This window comes from Littorina saxatilis, linkage group LG9 (assembly GCF_037325665.1).
Source record: "Littorina saxatilis isolate snail1 linkage group LG9, US_GU_Lsax_2.0, whole genome shotgun sequence".
NCBI lineage: Eukaryota > Metazoa > Mollusca > Gastropoda > Littorinimorpha > Littorinidae > Littorina > Littorina saxatilis.
Window position 1 is genome coordinate 59327556 of NC_090253.1, and position 20000 is coordinate 59347555.

The window sequence follows — 20000 nt, forward strand, 5'->3', positions numbered from 1 at the left end:
TATTTTTCGTGTTTGTCTTGGTTTTTCTCGAAAGTAAAAATTCCGCTAGAATGGTACTCTTTCAAGGCAAATATTTCAGGAATGGTGCATAGTACAGTGCTGACATTTGGCACACACTTGCAGGAGATCATGTTGATAATGATGACGCATTGGCTTTAGGTTACCTTTATTCATATTTTTATTTTGGGATTTTTCGTTTGGTATTTCTGAGTTTTCGTTCATAACGTATTTTGTCATGTATATAAATTATGTGATGCGGGAAAAAAAATTCTACAGGCCGAATTCACAATGACAATGCGTCATCATATTCACCAAGCATTCTAGAAAGCAGGGAAACAAACAGAAATAGTTGAAAGAGTCTGGTATGGCTTGGATTTATTTTTAAAATTTGTGTACGTTTTTGTCAAAATATGGCCGTCAAAGTCAACATTTGCATGCAAAACACTTTTTTTCTGTTTGTCTGTTATTTTGAACCTCTTTTTATACTGTTGTGCTATTTGTAACATTATATACCCCCTAAACAATTTTCCACTATTGTGTGTAGCCTTGTCACCATGTACTTTCTTTCACATTTTGTAGTTTTCTATCCCATGATTCGTTGTTGACAAATACATCTTATTCCATTAATCCTATCCATGTGTTGCATTGTTGTGTAAGATGACTGAGTGTGTGCAAGAAACCACTTTGACCATTCACTTAAAAATTACATGAAGGAACGTCTGGGAACCTGCTGATTTGAATCAGCAAATTTTCTTGTCCAAGACTGCACTGACATTCTTGCTTTGTCCTCATTGACGACAGAATGCCATGGTAACAAATAGGGAAGACAAACGTAAATAGGCTTACACGCGATAGTGGATTCACAGGATTGTAGTGTATCAATGGAGTTACTGCCCTTGGACCGGGGGTGCTCTCCCTTGTATCACGGCCATGGAAGAAGAACGAAATAAATCATTGGAATCGTCTTCGAAGTGTTTATATGCCTAGAGCATGACTGGAATAAGGTAGTTGCATCAGACAACACTATTCACAGCTTGTCCATGCGAAACTATCGAGGATTAAGAGCGAACTGATCAAATTCTCAGTCACAAAATGCCGAACAAAAAAATATGAAGGTTACTTTTGTTTTGGTGGGGTTGCTTGCTTGTTTTCTTTTTTTTGTATTGCACACACACACACACACACACACACACACACACACACACACACACACACACACACACACACACACCCGCCCTCTTGAAAAAAGAATGAATGTGTTTAATATGGCAGGAAAGAACGGCCATATATTCGTAAAAGCAGACTCTAGCAAAAAGAAGTGGAAAACAGAAATAAAATACGAATGCACATAGGATTGCAGGCCTTGAGCGCAAAAGGTGAAGTGTTAAATACTTGCTCATCTGTCGAAAAAGTAATGTTTGAGGGCACTTTGGGGAAAAAACAGAACAGAAAAAAAATTCAACAGAAATCTTTCACAAAGACTCCTTTCATTCTCTAGTATTTCAACCAAGAAGTCAAACGCCATCGCGGAGTTTTGAAGGGCTCGGTTCGGTTCCCATATATATATACCGAGCTGTAGCTGGGGAGAATTTCCTGTCCGGTTCCCATGGAAACGCAATCAAGAGGCATTGTGGGAAGGCGAGAAGCGGCTGGCCTTTTCGCGGGAAGCAGGACAAAATTGCGCGACAAAAACGGAGGCCGTCGCGCCAGCAGCAGAATTAGAATGGAACCGTTAATTTTTTGTTCTCCCCTGGTGTTAGTGTCACCGGCCTCAATTGCCGCGGCTTATTTCCCAGTCGGCCTGAGCAATCTCTGTAATCAACATTTTTTGAGTGGTGTTGAGGATGGCGGGGGGGGGGGGGGGGAGAGTGTGGAGGAGGTGGTATGGGTCTTTTCTCAGTTCTGGGAAGAATTGAAGAAAGGGGAGAAGTAAATCGAGAGTAAGGAGGTGGGGGAGATTGTGGAGGGGGGGGGGGGGGGGGTAGGGGTCTTTTCTTCTGGGAAGAATTGAAGAGAGGGGAGAAGACAAACAAGAGTAAGGAGGTGAGGGGGGGGGGGGGGCATGAATTAACTGGAATAACAGTGCTCGGGAAATTTCGGCGTGTTATGGCAAACGTTCTGTGGAAAGAGAGGTAATATAATGAACGGATTACCGAGGGGAAACTTCGGCACATTTGCAGTACCAGAAGTAGTTTGTTTTTGTTGATAGTAAAAATACAAACAGACAAACACGGTGACAGAAAAATTCGCTGGAAAGGAAAAGTCCAGGCAAGCACAAAACACGTATTACGTAAAACGACGAATGCGGGAGGGATGGTGGGGGTAATGGGGAGGCGGGAGGAGTAATATTGTGAAAGTTCATCCGACTGTTTCCAGTTCTGGTTCCAAACACGTCTTGGGTGTTAACGACCCGGCAGGATGTGTGTGCCACTCGCAAACAGATAAATCTTTTTCACAGCCTGTGAAAACAATTGTTTGATATCTTGCCAGCTCACATGTGGCCTTGTCACAGCACGAATATGCAACAATGAAAACAACTCTGAGAGATAAAGAGAGAGAGAGAGAAGGGGGGGTGGTGCAGACAGACGCACACACACACACATACACGCACGCATATGGCACGCACGTACACACACACACGCACACACACACACACACACACAAGCAGATAGACAGACAGACACACACACACACTCACACACACACACACGCACACAAGTCAGTCATACACACACACACACACACACACACACTGACGCACTCCGGCTCGCACGCACTCGCACGCACGCACGCACACACGCACACACATATGCACAGGCAAAGGGAGGGACAGGGTCCGACCAGACATTCTCAATCAAATGTTTCTCTGCATGTACGTCTGCTTTCAACCCCGTTCTACGACTGATGGTAGGCCTATATGCGATGCTCAGTATACGGCCTACTATTTTTGATCTTGTCATCCATTACAGGGGCAGCAACTACAACCCGCATGTCGGAATGCATGTTTATCGTTCTTGATGATAATCGGTTTCAGACGTACAGGTGCAAAAGACACGACTGGTATCTTACCCCCTCCTCCCTACGCCCCCCCCCCCCCCCCTTAAGATCCCCTTCTATACCCCCCCCCCTCATTCCCCCCTTCCCGCCCCTCACTATTGGACCAATATGTTGCTGACTATGTAGAGGTTACATGCCGAGTCTCAGTGATTATTAAAAATAATGGTCGAAGTTAGCGGATCATGAAAAATGCGAGCTTCAGCGAGCTTTTTCATGACCGCGAACTGAGACCATTATTTTTAATAATCACTGAGACGAGGTGTGTAACCTCTTTATTCCCCCTTTCTTCAGTTATTCAAAGAAAACAGGAGTTTTTGTGCGAAAGTTTGATCGAATCCGAATCACTCAACCAGTCAACCTGCGCAGGCGATCGATTAATGCGCGGTTGTATAGTTCCGTGCAAATCATTCCATTCTGTTAACACTTCTTGTCAGTTTCCCTGTTTTAGACTAAAATCAAGTACACAGATAAGCTGTTATTCTGCTGTGGCGGTAAAGGCAGATATTGTGTGTTCTGTTTATGTTTTAGTATCGCTGAAGATAATGTTCTTTCGTCAAATGGGACTAGCAGACGAACTTTTGCACCCGTGTTCCAACGTTAATTACTGTATGAAGTTCAGTTTTTTGGGGAAAATAGTGTATGAAACCGCTTTATGTTGTTTAAATTGATGAGATGTGTGCATTTGGTTGCGTGTGATCAGTTTATAAAATGAAATATTGTTGAAAACTGACCGTCGGATTGCAGTCAGTGTTGTCGAAGAAACTGCGTTAAAAGAAGGGGAACTACTCTTGTCGGCAAGAGTATGAGTTACTTGCCTTTGGGAATTTGCTTGTGATGAACGGTGTGTGCACAGCAGATCTATATTCAGAAAACAACCGAACTCATGGATTTTATATGGAGATTCATGTGTTCAGGCCTGTAGTTGTTAATTTAAATGCGGTATGTTTGTATTGTTTGCTCCAGAGATGTATATTTCGTACGTATAGAGCGTTTTGAACTTTTCAGTCGCAAAAGTAGTACCAAAACAGAACAGCTTCTCAACCCATTGCACTATCGAGGATTCAGGCTGTTGCTGGCTCGTTATTTGTTTGGTTGCTGGGTCATTATCGAAAAATAACTAGCTCTACAAGTTTACAGAGGTAAAGAAGCAGAGGGGGGAATAAGTAGAGGTTACACGCCGAGTCTCAGTGATTATTAAAAATAATGGTCGAAGTTAGCGGATCATGAAAAATGCGAGCTTTAGCGAGCTTTTTCATGACCGCGAACTGAGACCATTATTTTTTATAATCACTGAGACGAGGTGTGTAACCTCTTTATTCCTCCTTTCTTCAGTTATTCAAAGAAAAGAGGAGGTTTTTTTGCGAAAGTTTGATCGAATCCTATTCACTCAACCAGTCAACCTGCGCAGGCGATCGATTAATGCGCGGTTGTATAGTTCCGTGCAAATCATTCCATTCTGTTAACACTTCTTGTCAGTTTTCCTATTTTGGACTAAAAATCAAGTACACAGATATGCTGTTATTCTGCTGTGGCAGCAAAGGCAGATATTGTGTGTTCTGTATATGTTTTGGTATCGCTTAGAATAATGTTATTTCGTCAAATGGGACTAGCAGACGAACTTTTGCACCCGTGTTCCAACGTTAAAAACTGTATGAAGTTCCGTTTTCTGGGGAAAATAGTGTATGAAACCGCTTTATGTTGTTTAAATTGATGAGATGTGTGCATTTGGTTGCGTGTGATCTGTTTATAAAATGAAATATTGTTGAAAACTGACCGTCGGATTGCAGTCTGTTGTCGAAGAAACCAGAGACATAGATATGTATGTCTCTGAAGAAACTGAGTGAAAAGAAGGGGAACTACTCTTGTCGCTAGACAAAGTATGAGTTACTTGCCTTGCGGGAAATTGCTTGTGATGAACGTTTGAGCACGGCAAATCTAGATTCAGAAAACAACCGAACTCATGGATTTTATATGAAGATTCATGTGTTCAGGCCTGTAGTTGTTAATTTAAATGCGGTATGTTTGTATTGTTTGCTCCAGAGATGTATACTTCGTACGTTAGAGCGTTCGGAACTTTTCAGTCGCAAAAAGTAGTACCGAAACAACAACTTCTCAACCCATTGCACTATCGAGGATTCAGGCTGTTGCTGGGTCGTTATTTGTTTGGTTGCTGGGTCATTATCGAAAAATAACTACCCCTACAAGTTTACAGAGGTAAAGAAGCAGAGGGGGGAATAAAACGCATTATCGCGACCTGCGCCGCCCGGATTTGCAGTATAAATGGAAACACGTTTCATTTTCCCATGTTTTTCCTGCAAGTTCAAACGGTTTGCACCTCAGTCTAGTCTGGCACCAGTAGACGGCGAGACTGGGTTAAACATATCACGTTGCTGCTTCCCCTGCCACTTGGAATGTTCGTGTTTGGTGATTTAAGCGGGATGGTTCATTGCTTCGGGTTTTTTTTCTTCTTGTTACCGGAGAGAGAGAGAGAGAGAGAGAGAGAGAGAGAGAGAGAGAGAGAGAGAGAGAGAGAGAGAGAGAGAGAGAGAGAGAGAGAAAGAGAGAGAGAGAGAGAGGTTGTAAATACATTGGGGTGTGCACGTTAAAGATCCCACGATTGACAAAAGGGTCTTTCCTGGCAAAAGTTGTATAGGCATAGATAAAAAAAAAATGCCCACCAAAATACCCGTGTGACTTGGAATAATAGGCCGTGAAAAGTAGGATATGCGCCGAAATGGCTGCGATCTGCTGGTCGATGTGAATGCGTGATGTATTGTGTAAAAAATTCCATCTCACACGGCATAAATAGATCCCTGCGCCTTGAGTCCGAGTCTGGAGATACGCGCGCGATATAAGACTTCATATAACATAAATATCCTCGACTTTATCAGTACTGTAGTTACCACTTCTAAAAAGAAACAGCCAGTAAAACAATCAAACAAACAAATGAGCAGTCAAAGTAGTGCAACTTTAAAACATTCGAGCTCAGTGAAATCATGAACATAAAATCAACGATCTACGTAATCACCTTTGTGCGTGTTACATTAACACAAGACTCTTATGAAGAAGAAAAACAAACTTCTGAGTTTTCCTGCTGGTGTAGTTTCTATAGTCATAACACTCTACTAGATCTTTTTTTAATTATTTTTAGAAATAGACGAACAGATTAAACCCTTACATTGTCAGTTTAGAAAAAAAATCGAACTTCCTTAATTCAGAGTGAAATGTCAGGGAGTCTGTACATTTCTTAAAACAAGCCCTCCTAGTTTCCAAGCTTAGATTCTATTGCCATAATCAACACTGTTCGCAGAAAATGGACACCTCAAAATCAAACCATTACATTGCCTAGGAAAAAGATGATAACAGAAAACCCTTATTTCAGAGAATCAGTCCAGTTCTAAAACTAAAAACCTGATTTGTCTAGCTGAAATAGTAGCTGTTGCCATGATGAATACATTACTTTGAAAATTCAAATATCTTTCAAAGGTTGCTCTCGCTTTTCTTCGAGAAATTCCACAGAAGCAATACAGTGTTATTAGAACATTCACAAGAAGCTTTACAGCTTCTACTAGTGTAGAGCAAAAAAGCAAATGACAGAACTTCCACTTTTAAGCGAGACATTTGATCCATTGTTTTTGGTGTATGTTTCTGTCAAACATTATCGCGAATTGCCAGAATCAACTAAGAACGTCGATGTGTTTTTCTGTCTGGGTCTGGTTGTTGACAATAGAAGTATAATTGTCTGCCAAAAACGCGCACCTGTGTGTGTGTGTGTGTGTGTGTGTGTGTGTGTGTGTGTGTGTGTGTGTGATTGTGTGTGTGTGTGTGTGTGTGTGTGTGTGTGTGTGTGTGTGTGTGTGTGTGTGTGTGTGTGTGTGATTGTGTGTGTGTGTGTGTGTGTGTGTGTGTGTGTGATTGTGTGTGTGTGTGTGTGTGTGTGTGTGTGTGTGTGTGTGTGTGTGATTGTGTGTGTGTGTGTGTGTGTGTGTATGTTTGTGCGTGAGTGATTGTGTGTGTGTGTGTGTGTGTGTGTGTGTGTGTGTGTGTGTGTGTGTGTGTGTGTGTGAATGTGTGTGTGTGTGTGTGTGTGTGTGTGTGTGTGTGTGTGTGTGTGATTGTGTGTGTGTGATTGTGTGTGTGTGTGTGTGTGTGTGTGTGTGTGTGTGTGTGTGTGTGTGTGTGAGCATGCAAAACCCACCAACCGGGTTTATGTATATGTTCACACAGTACCAACTGGGGCTAAAAAAACAAGTGGGTTCCACATTTTGGAACCCAGTTGTTTTATTCTTGATTCGTAACAACCAGGTTCCAAACGACTCAGAAAACAAGTTTTAGCAAAAAATATTTTTTTTTTTTTTTTACGGAAAGAATGCCATATTCAAGATGATGACACTCTTTCCGTCAAAATTCCGTGCCCTATAGGCTACGAAATAGGTCAAATTTTATGCCTTTTTTAGTGTCAAATTCGTCCATGCCGGAGCGGATACTGCAGCCAGTGCGGTTGTAGTGCAAGCGCACTACAAAGACACTGCGCGCAGTGCCGTTGTAGTCCAAGTGCACTATCGGCTATGAACCCACTTGGTGGGTTTTGCGTGTATGTGTGTGTGTGTGTGTGTGATTGTGTGTGTGTGTGTGTGTGTGTGTGTGTGATTGTGTGTGTGTGTGTGTGTGTGTGTGATTATGTATGCGTGTTTGTGTGTGTGTGTGTGTGTGTGTGTGTGTGTGTTTGATTCTGTCTCAGTCTCTGTAAGAGAGAGACAGCCGGAGACAGAGATACAAAGAGAGACAGCCGGAGACAGAGATACAAAGAGAGACAGCCGGAGACAGAGATACAAAGAGAGACAGCCGGAGACAGAGATACAAAGAGAGACAGATAGACAGATAAAGACAGAAGAGACAAAGACATTGAGAAAGGGAGAAGCTCTGTCTGTCTGTCTGTCTGTCTGTCTGTCTGTCTGTCTGTCCATGAGAGACAGACAGCCAGAGAAAGACAGAGACAGAGTCATAGATAGAGGTTGAAGCTCTGTTTGTCTGTATGTCTGTACTCTGTGTGTGTCTGTCTGTAAAAGGTAAAGGTATTTCCATAACCATTTTTGGTCGTAGGGGAGGGAGATGTAGAAGAACTCAACTATTCTCTGTATGTACGCGCGCCTATAGCTACAACTCAAATATCTTCTTGTTGTTTGGATCTGCCTGGAACCAGAAACAACTGATCCGCAAAATGTCAGAAACAGCGAACAAGGACAGAGTTGAACGCTCTTTATTGCAACACGATGTCAAACAATATTTTTTCTATTTTCAAGTGTCCAATTGTCAAGTGGCAGCGTGGAAAGCCCCATTAACATGCAAAATTCAAACCGGTGCTCGCGCACCAGTAATCAAGGCTGATTAAGTATGCATGGAAAGCACCTTACAGCAAATGGACTCGCGCCCTCCGAAGTGAGCGCGGCAAACGCAGTCCGTCTACTTCAATACATCACGTGCGGGGCACTGATTTTGTCACGCGCTTCTGGGAAGGGTCACAAGAAAAACTGCCCAAAGAACTCTCTGCGACGGACTCCTCTTCTCCTTGTCCCCCCCCCCCCTTCCCCCGCCTCACCACACACCCTCTTCCTCCTCACGCACACCTCTTCCCGCCCCCCAATCTCAAATGTCCTTTTCCTCAAATACTCAGTGATCACTTCACGTGAAAGAACCAGTCTGTTGCTGTCAGTATATTAATGCGTACAGATGCTGTCCCGGGGTCTGACAGGCCAGACACAAATTGTCAGTAGCACCTTTTATCAAGTCCTATCTCCGACACCCCACCCTCTTCCACCGCACACATACCAATATTTCTTTTTAAAGAACCAATCTGTCTATATCAATAAATCGCAATGTTCACAAATATTGTCGTTTCTTTCCAAGGAGACGGGCCAAATCTGCCCAAACGATGCGACTCCCTCTCACCCCATCCCCTCCCCCCCCCCCACACACACACACCGCAATCTACCCTGTTCTTTTCCCAATATACCACCTCCAATCTATCAATGTATAGGAGAGGACAGGGCCAGACCAATAATGTGTAGGAATGCCCCGAGGCTAACAAACCCCTTCGACAATCATCCAGATGTTGTCAGTCATTGTGTGGGAGAAATGAAGGCGACAAGAGCCGGGAGACGAGACTCCCCGGCCTTTCAAGCCCAGTCCCCCACACAGAAACTCCTGTCAATCATTGAGGGAAGGCCAGACTGAACGTGTCAAGGGACGTCCTCCCCCCTTCCCTCCCTCACCACTCACCCCGGTTCCAGCACAGATTTTGTCACCGACTCTCACAGCTAGAAGTGACAGCTCAAAAGGACACCCTGCTTACTCGTGTTAGGTCCCCCGACTATAACCTCCCCCCCCTTCCCCCTTCCCCCCTCCCCCCCCCCCTTACATTCGAGCTCCCTTCCCAACCTCCCCTTCCCCTTGCCATAAAAGAAATATCATTACAAAAAATGTGAACATTGTCTCTGTCCATACTCAAAGTTTGTCACCCGTTTTGAAAATTCAATCAACTTTGCACTTGCACAATCTGCCATGGTGGCGAAGAGTGCGAAAACTGTCACCGTTCCAATTCCATTCCGTGTTTTTGTTGTAGGTCCTTCTTGACCATTCTTTCGTTTCCTTTTATGAGAGTACCAGGGAACATGTGCCCAATCTACCCCTTCCCCGTCAAACTCTATTCAAACAAGAAATTCCTCCGAGGTAGGAAAAACACCCCCGTCCTTACCATTCTCACTGCCACCAACTGAGAAGGTTATTTCCCTTTGACCATTAATATGTCCCTCTATAAGTCCTTGTAGAATCTTAATCCACCAATAACTCCCTAACCGTGTGTTTGACTGGTCCCAATTTTTGTAAGGACCGTCTCAGATATGTATAGAACCTGTTCACCAAGTTTGGTGACGATCGGTCCGTTCATTCTTGAGATCTATATGCGCACACAAACACACAAACAAACACATCGAGCGAATCCTATACACACCCCTATACCGGGGGTGTAATAATAACCACCCTATCATTACTCCCCCCAACCCCGAACCCCCCACACTCTTCTCAAAACAACCGAAAACATCCACCACACCCTCACCCTCACCCACCACCCACCTCCCAACCGAGAACCTTCTACAACCCCCACCCCACCCCAAAACTCCCCCCTCCCCCCAACTCCCACCGAACACCGACCCCATCTTCCCCCACACGCAAGGGGCGTCACACAAAGTTATGGACTGTCTTTTTTCTCACCCTGATTCCACTGTCGCGCCTTTCTGCGATTCCGCGCACCACGCGTATTGATCACAGTCAAAAGGGTTTGCTTTCCGTGCGCGGAATTCCGTGCGATGGGGGCTTGTCATGAGAGGGTCTTGCGTGTTCCTGTGGTGTGTTGGCTGCCTTTTTTTAGGCCTTGATTTGCAGAACTAATTTCCTCCACTGCTGCCGACTTGCATTGCCTTTTTATTGCTCGCCCTGTTTTTGTCTTGACCTTATAGCGGTTCTCTGTTGGGAGAAGAAATTACCTTGCACTCTCCCAGCACAAGTTGTTCTTCTCTTTTGATTACTTCTTACTCGAGTTCGTAACCCCTTTCTTTGAATCGCTTTCTGCCCCCCCCCCCCCCCCCCCCAAAAAAAAAAAAAAAAAACTCCACCCCTTCCTTCCCTCTCTTTGTTTCTTCGATTGAACCAAACAGCTTTGCAACAAACTAACCTAATCTAATCCTCTCTCTCTCTCTCTCTCTTTCTCTCTCTTTCGTGCCTCGGCAGCCAGCGCCTTCAGTTTCTCCATCTTGGGAACATTACCTCTGATTGGACTAAATCAGCCGGAACTGCATCAGAGACGGATTCAGATCTGACAGAGAAACCCGAATCTGTTCGCGTTAAAAGACAGTTTGCGTCCTTCATTAAGAAACAGTCAACGGCACACCGCGGTGGAATACGTTTGGTTTGGATCTTTGTGCCACCCTAATGTTTAAGATAGATAGATAGATAGATAGATAGATAGATAATTTATTGCCAAGTGTACAATACATGAATGAACATAAAAAATACACGAGGAAAGCAGCTTGCTGTGTGATAAAAACAAAAATAAATAGCATTCATACATCACTGGCGCATAGCATCAAACATACATGGGTAAGACAATTTGGTATCACAGTAACTAATACATACACTATACAGACATGGTGAGAACTATGAAACTCTAAGAGCTATTGGAACCACAATAAAAGTACGCAGAATAAGATAGGATCCCCCCCCCCCCCCCCCCCCCACTATCAACTACTGTAAGAACTGAACATGTTCCATACTGATAAAATGTACCTCTAAAACAGCACATAAAAATAAACTCTTCCAACACATCACAGTGGTTAAAGAACGACTAAAACTACTAAAACATACTAGATGTGTATTCCGGTAATATAACCAGCTGCCAAAACATAGTCTGGCTTCATCGCGTCACAGTGGTGTCACCATACTAAAACCCACTCTATATATCACAGTATGTAATGTCAGCTACTAAAAGCATACTCCTAGAGCATCCTAAAACGTGTCACAATCTGTAGAGTTCATTTACCGGTTATTAAAAGCCAGGACAGCCTGGGGGTAGAAACTGTTTCTGAGTCTTGCCGTACGGCATCTGAGGGTTCTGAGCCTGCGCCCCGAGAGCAGAGGCTGGAAGAGATGACCAGCCGGGTGTGTGGGATCCTGCATGATGGACCTACATTTCCTCATCATGCGCAGGATGTGAAGGGAGTCTATAGAATATATATCAGTGAAAATCCCCTTTTACCACCTCCTGTTTTTAGACGACACGGGGCGGGGATGTAGCTCAGTCAGGGTGGGGATGTAGCTCAGTCAGGGCGGGGATGTAGCTCAGTCAGGGCGGGGATGTAGCTCAGTCAGGGCGGGGATGTAGCTCAGTCAGGGCGGGGATGTAGCTCAGTCGGTAGCGCGCTGGACTCTTTGTATCCAGTTGGCCGCTGTCAGCGTGAGTTCGTCCCCACGTTCGGCGAGAGATTTATTTCTCAGAGTCAACTTTGTGTGCAGACTCTCCTCGGTGTCCGAACACCCCCGTGTGTACACGCAAGCACAAGACCAAGTGCGCACGAAAAAGATCCTGTAATCCATGTCAGAGTTCGGTGGGTTATAGAAACACGAAAATACCCAGCATGCTTCCTCCGAAAACGGCGTATGGCTGCCTAAATGGCGGGGTAAAAAACGGTCATACACGTAAAATTCCACTCGTGCAAAAAACACGAGTGTACGTGGGAGTTTCAGCCCACGAACGCAGAAGAAGAAAAAGAAAGAAGACGACACCACTCCCCCCCTCCCCCCATTAACTTAAAGTGTGTCTAAACCCTGCAAGTACAGGTTTGAGTGTGTGTAGAGGGGTTCCAGTTACGACATTTTTCTGCACTTTAACCGCTCTGCGCTCAGCCGTTCGCCAACTGGCATGCGTACTAAATTTGCTCATCCGGACTTTGCCGAGAAAACCCGAGAACTCCCGACGCGCCAGCCAAGTGCCTGTGACGTAGACATGGGAAGAGAGCACAATGGACGACAGTCAGTCGTGGCGCACAAAACGTGGTGAACCACAATCGTGTTGTACCATATATGTTTGAACCTCGGGCACGAGAAAATGAAAGGAACGTGGAGGAAAATCATCTTTCTGACAACAGCAGCATGATTAATCGCCTTGGGAACACAGACTGGTGAGTAACGAAGTCACGTTTTATTTTGGGTACAAGCAACCGAGAAAAGGACATTCTGACAGGATGTGTCAAGCTTGGAGTCTAGATCTAGATCTGAACTGTGACATGAGTACCGTTTGTGTGGGTGTTTGTGCACTAGGCTATGCTACCTTGGTTTTTCAGTCTGTCTCCAGAGCTAGTGTCTATTTTGGACATGACCTGGTTATATGCAAGAAATTCACTAGGCCTCCAGAATGAACATTTTATAGAAGCAAACTCACGAAGATCGACACGCACGAGCTTTTGACGAAGGCGAATCTGGCAGTCCCCAGTGTTTACATTTTGAGTTGGCAAGTTACATTTTTAGAACTAATGTTATTATTTCTTTCTGATGAAATCTAAGAATACTTCCAACATGTGTGCATTCGCAACACTCGGCGGAAGGATAGAAACGAGTGAAGATTGTTTGTGATACTTTCAGGTCTGAATATGCCAACTGTGTGGAGATGGAGAAAGTGGAGGAATGCAACTGCTGCACAGAGTCTACTAAAATTATGAAGAAGCTGAACTGTCCCAGGCAGGTATGTATTACTTTTTACTTGGCATTAGTTAAATTACTTTTTTTCAATGAAAAGAGCAAAGGAAAAGTGTGACTATTTTGCAACATAGATGCAGAGGTTATTCATTACTATAAATAGTCTGTAAAGCCTTAACTTCATAATGTCTGTTAGAAGTTTAGTTCTTACACTGCTCCCATGGGGTCGCCTTCACGCGGCGGGAGTGTTTCCACTAAGCTTCCCCACCCCTTTACTTCTCTTCTTTTGTCTTATTTCTGCCTTACCAGTCCTTTCACCTATATTTCCTTCCAAGAAAACTCTCCCTACTATTCCCTGCAGTTTTCCGATTCCTTTCTTGTTGTCTTATTTCTACCTGACTGGATCCATCACCTTTATTTAACTTACCAAAAGTCTTCTTTTCCACATCCTTATTTCTCTGCCCCCCGCATGTCGTAAGAGGCGACTAGCGGATTCTGTTTCTCCTTTTACCCTTGTTAAGTGTTTCTTGTATAGAATATAGTCAATGTTTGTAAAGATTTTAGTCAAGCAGTACGTAAGAAATGTTAAGTCCTTTGTACTGGAAACTTGCATTCTCCCAGTAAGGTCATATATTGTACTACGTTGCAAGCCCCTGGAACAATTTTTTGATTCGTGCTTTTGTGAACAAGAAACAATTAACAAGTGGCTCTATCCCATCTCCCCCCTTTCCCCTATCCCATCTCCCCCCTTTCCCCGTTGCGATATAACCTTGAATGGTTGAAAACGACGTTAAACACCAAATAAAGAAAGACAGAAGTTCTTACACTAATTTCATAGTTAACCATAAGTTATAACAATACTGTTATGTTTGCAGACCTCCCGAAAAAATTGGCATTACATGCATCACGCAGCTCCCATAATTTGAAAGCGTCTGCCTAAACACGGATATGCTGGAGACGGCATATTACCAGTACCGGGAGGAGCATGGGTTTTTACAGGCTACTCTTAAGGAGTAAGTGACACACCTATCTTTCTTTACCAAGCATGTGCTTGTCACATCATCGTGATGTGTTGGCAGATACTTCTAAGTCTGTTCCACATGACAAATGTACCCCGTACACCCATCCATTCACACACCTGAAGAAGAAGGTGACAGAAGATTTTTTTTAATTTGCAGGTTAAAAGCAATCCTTGTTTTTCATGTCTTAAAAACTTTTTCTTCTCACAAAGTTGAAAGTTGGTCCATTAAAAAAACCCATTAAATTAAAAGATAAGACATACAAGTGCACACATAGTATTTCCTCTTCTTGTCGATCACGCGTCTATATTGTGATGTGTTTGACATGGTATGATGCATATAATATATTATATACAAACCAGTAAATATTATTTTGTTATCCTCGGATCTCTCCACACTGAAGTCCAGAAGTGAATAATAGATTCATAGTTTATACACTTTGTGTGAAACAAGATCAACATAATGCTGGAAAGAAACACATTTTGGAAAGTACATTTTAAACATAAATAAGTAAGTAAAATGAAAGGTTTACATGGATCTTGTCATACTGTCACACACACACACACACACACACACACACACACACACACACACACACACACACACACACACACACACACACACACACACACACACACACAGCCTGCCAGCCATGAAACAAGCCATTCTATCAATTCACGAAAAATAAGTGTTCTTCCCCCCACTTTCCACACCTTTTGTAGGAACACCCTGCCGGACTATGCAACACACACTTATGTCACAGATTTTGTGATTATTTTTCAGGAAGTACCGCTACATAGGATTCTGACAGCTTGTGAGGTGGTGCCATGGTGTGCTAGGGAGGAAAATCAGGATACCTTTACCTTCATGTGGAGTACGGGCCATCAGATATGCATTTCTGTCTGATGTACTACAGAGGTTTTGAGTGGTCTGAGCTTGAATGAAAATGGTAACATGAAAATGTATTTATAATCTAATGCATCAGTTATGAAATAAAAGAGTAAAATCTGTAATTCCTTGCAAGTGCATTTTGTTCGGTATTGTCGTTGGTGTCGACATCAGCGGGGAAAAGTGGGATCAGTTTGGTTATCTTGTACTGTATGGTGCTGCAGCTTCTTATCGGTATGGGGGGGGGGGGGGGGGGGGGTGATATGCAGCGGCCCAAAAGTCAGGTTTGTCACAAAATTCCTCTGGGAAGGAAGCTTCAAAGGCACCTGGATCCTCTGTCAGCTTCTCAAACAGACGTTGAAGCAATCTTGACACGTGACCTGTAAATGTAACAGTGGATAGCTCAGGATGAGATAGTCGTGAAAAGGCATTATTAGCACGGAACCAAGTACAGCTTTTATGCTTGCAAAAATGCATTTTAGGAAGAATGCTGCAGTTCCAGCGAATACCCAACTGAACAAAATTAAATGTAATATTTCTCTCTCTGTCTTTTCCCTCTTCAGTTGTGTGTGTGAGTGTGTGTTTGGGTAAATTGCCAGAATTCTGGAGTATAAGAAAAGAAGAGGATTTTCATTTGTGTGTGTGTCTGCTAAAAACCAGCAGTCAGTAATTACCCTGCATGTAACTTACCATAAGCTCGTGGCCCTTTGCACTTCCTCACACTGTACTCTCCTTTCTTTCCTTATGGGAATGTGATGGACAACGTCGGATTTCCTTCCTCATCAAGCGCATCACCCCTGTCCCCATTTTCATTGTAATGCAGAGTGGCAAGGAACAGCCTGAAAACAGGATACAAATTTAAATGCACTGAATTAATGACTCTCACTCTCAGTCATAATTCCACGCTTTACTAAATATTAGACAGATACCTCATTCAAAATCACTCTGCACCCCCCCACCCCCCTCCATGTGTATTTATTGTATAATTCTTCTTATCCAAAAAAAAGCATAACTGAATGTGTAAATTGTAATATTGTTTGTTCATCTATTAGTTGCCTCCCTTCAAATTTATTTTTGAACAATTCCGAGAATACAATTTTAACTATAACTCAATGTCATACATAAAACAAGGAAGATAAATTGTGTAGAGATCTCAATTCCTTATTTTCAATTTTTTTTTTAAAGGATATCACTATGCAATGTCATTAACAATTGCATCAACATTATCTCCCTTGATCTCTCTTGCACAAGACATTTGTTTCAACTACATGTACATGTATTTGTTTGTTAGATTTAGGAGATTTTACAGGAATGAATCTAACAATCAATGACCTAGATATTTCTACATTGTAAAAAAAAATCTGCTGGAGGTATGATGTGTGTTTATGTGTTTTGAGTGTGATTGTGTGTGTGTGTGTGTGTGAATGTGACTGTTTGCGTGTGAATGTGTGTGTGTCCGTCCGTCTATGTGTCAATATGGATCAAAGTTTATGTGCATGTCTATATGCGTATGTGTGGTGTATGTGTCTGTCTCTGTGGTTCTGGATCAAAGAAAGTGTATATATGCATGTCTATGGGTGTGTTTGTGTGTGTCTTTCTGTGTGTATCTCTTCGTTATTATTTTATTGGCAAGACAGAGACAGAAATCAGAATTTTTGAGAGTCTCAGTCTCCCTCCTACACATATTCACACGGACACACATACCTTACATAAACGATGGAGATGCAACGCACTACGTCTGCCGTTAAATTTAATCATGCACCGCCAACAGAAACATAACGATCACTTGCCTTCATCACTTTTCTTTTCCGTCGACTTTGAGTCTTTCTCCGGTTCGACACTTCTTCGTCAGCCGTCTCAACTGTCTTTTATGCAGCATTCAAATTCTTCTTCACACTGATAAACGTTAGTGGGATCCCTGACGGGACAGAATCCTCCAACAACCTCCGACTCGGACGATAACCGAGTTCGGATTCGAACAAGGGAGCTGTGAACTGTTCTGCAAATGCATCATCTGCAAAATGGTGTCCACTCGTTGGTTGTGAATAAACCGTTTCCACAAAGTCAATCCAAGCTTTCCTTCTGTGAAAGACTTGAGGGAACCCGTGAGTAAGCTTACTTATTCCCGGCATGTTTGCATGGATAGTATTGCAACCGTAAACGACGCAGAAACGATCTACTCATGCTGACTCGTGTTTGCAGAAAGTTAGATCTAGATCCATGGAGAGGGCGCTGCTTCCGCTCCCACTCCCATTCCCATCTCTACGTCATCTGCCGACGTTTCTATTTTTAGCATCATCGTCTTGTTTCAGCTGAAGGCTGGCAGGTGCGAGCTTATTTACGGACTTTTCCCACTCGCTGCGTCTGCTCCTCGCATCTTCGGGCCTTTGAAGGGGTGGGAATGGAATGCATCTGGGTGTATGTTTGCGTTGGTAATAAGGGTTTTGGGTTGAAAAATGGGGTTTAGATACACTTTAAGACCCTAGTTTTCCATAGGTCTTTTCATAACGTCTGTAAATTCACTTCCATTCTCAACTCAACTCAACTCAACTCAAATTTTATTGGCTTCAATTTTCATAGAAGAATTTGTCTTGCGCTTGGGAGAAAATAAGAGTATAACATATAAAAACAGCATTCATATCACATTTCATGTATCACACACAGTAATCACTAGTATAAGCCTACAATTATCACATTTGTACCTGTATCATACATGCAAATAAATAGTATCACATTTCCACGTATCACACACAATATATACATTACATAACATACAGCAAGCTTCCATCTCCCGCCCCCCCCCCCCCCCCTCCCACACATACATATCCTCGCACGTGCGTCGACTCCATACAAATGACATCATCAGTCCATTAACTAAAATGCACAATGACTAGTAGTGGGTACATGATACTTAATACGTGCTCAACTAGACCTGCTAACTAAAATAATAACAGAAACAAAAACAAGGACTGGGCACAACATTTACACGTGTGTGACCTACTTACATCAAGTGCCTGTGATCTATAAATAACAATGATTGCGTTTAAAGTAAAACATGAATAATGCCGATGTTTGCTAACAATGAATACATAATAACTAAGATAAGAATGTATGTGCTTTCATAATATGATTATTTTATAAAACACAGTGGGGAAATTTGGAAAATAATTTTTATACGAAACTGCGCACATCGAGTCGAGCTCTGTGGCGTGTGTGTTCGGAGGCAGGAGACACACATGGCTGTGGATATTAATGTTCGGTGGATTAAAAAGGATACCCCGACTTCGGCAGGGCAGAAGGAGGTACAAGACGGTGTGCTGTATTGCTGTGTGTGAGTGTGCTGTGCAGACCTTCTGTGTTATGTGCATGTTCTATTCTAGTCTGTCCGTAGGCTTCATCTGAGGGCCTATTGTGTACAAGGGGAGGTCACTTCCGCCTTATAAACAAACACATGTGGAGACCCACAGAAATACCATAGCATCGTAATGAAAGAGGGCAAAAATACTGATAACAGTCTAGGACATTATTTCTAGGACTGACTAAGCAATGGAACAACATCATGATCTTCATAAGCAAATGATAGTGAGAACAAAACAGAATTCTTACTCTTCTGACTGCTCCCAGTGATTGACATTCAAAACAAACTGTTCTATTCTAAATAGTTGTGACTCCCTCACTTTTAAGACCTCATTTTCTTAGATTTTGGGGATCTTAAAAGTGGAGGGGGGGGGGGGGGGGGGGACAGTATCGGCTTTTCGGTCACTATTTGGCGTAAAGTCGGAGGGGGGTTGCTGTATCGGCTTTTCGGTCACTATTTGGCGTAAAGTCGGAGAACTGCGTTCAAGAATCACTTTTCCAACATCTGTTCGCTAAGCAGTCACGAAATTTGACATGATCTCTCTGAACCCCAAACAATCTTTAAAAACTCTACCAAACTGACATGGTTCTATCTGTGTATAACACGATTACGATGAGAGAGCGTCAATAACTGAGACAATCTTGTCGGACCAATCGACAATTGCTTGAAATAGCTGTTTCATTCTTGACAGTGGAAGAGTTGCGCCTCTTGAAACTGAGGCTAAAACATGTCACTGATCAGTGAAGGCAAGCGATCATATTGGGAGTGAATAGTAAGATCCGATGTTATTTCGAACAAAATAGAGATCTCATCAATCGAACACGGCAAACCGTCCACATTGGACCTCCTGATAAGATGTTTGGCGACTTTTTGTCAAACCAGCTTTTTGTCGGTCCGAGGGGAGCATTTCGTCTTTTGTTTCATCTGTATCGACCGAGGACGGAGCAATAGTAGGGAGATTTAAAAGACAGCACGTTTCGTTTTGCAGCTCGTTTCGTTTGGTGAATGAGTCACCCCGCGAAAGGTAACGTGAAACGAGACGGCATAGGCCGCAGATAAGATTTAGATGTATTCACGTTTCGTTTCGGAATGAAGGAAGGGCGATAAATCTTCAAGTGAAATTATCACGTCTGTCCTCGATCAGAATGGCAAAAAAAACCCTAGGAGGTGGTCCAGAATCGGGCATACTTTCATTATTTTCAGTCCAAATAAATCACACAGACTTTGTTTATACAAAATCACATACGAAGCCAGAATAAAAATTCGATGCGATGACCTACTTCTGCTTCGCCATTTGCTTTCTCACCATGAAGTTGGATAAATGTACCAGGATCAGCACCCTTCAAAATATTTCAGTTCACAACAGTTGTCTACCTCCAATGAACACATTCTCAGCGCTGAAAGACTGTGAAAGGGTTGATGAATCTAGCAAT

The 20000-nt window shown here is 43.0% G+C and overlaps 1 protein-coding gene and 1 long non-coding RNA gene across 3 annotated transcripts in view; one reads left to right on the top strand and one right to left on the bottom strand.

Moving 5' to 3' along the window:
• The window catches only part of LOC138976632 (uncharacterized), a 75418-nt gene that overhangs the window by 46478 nt on the left and 8940 nt on the right, over positions 1-20000 (bottom strand). The gene's annotated exons all lie outside the window — the stretch shown is intronic.
• Positions 12413-15334, top strand: LOC138976630 (uncharacterized). Its single transcript, XR_011459099.1, has 3 exons — positions 12413-13348; positions 14178-14315; positions 15105-15334. It is a non-coding gene; the product is annotated as an uncharacterized lncRNA (long non-coding RNA).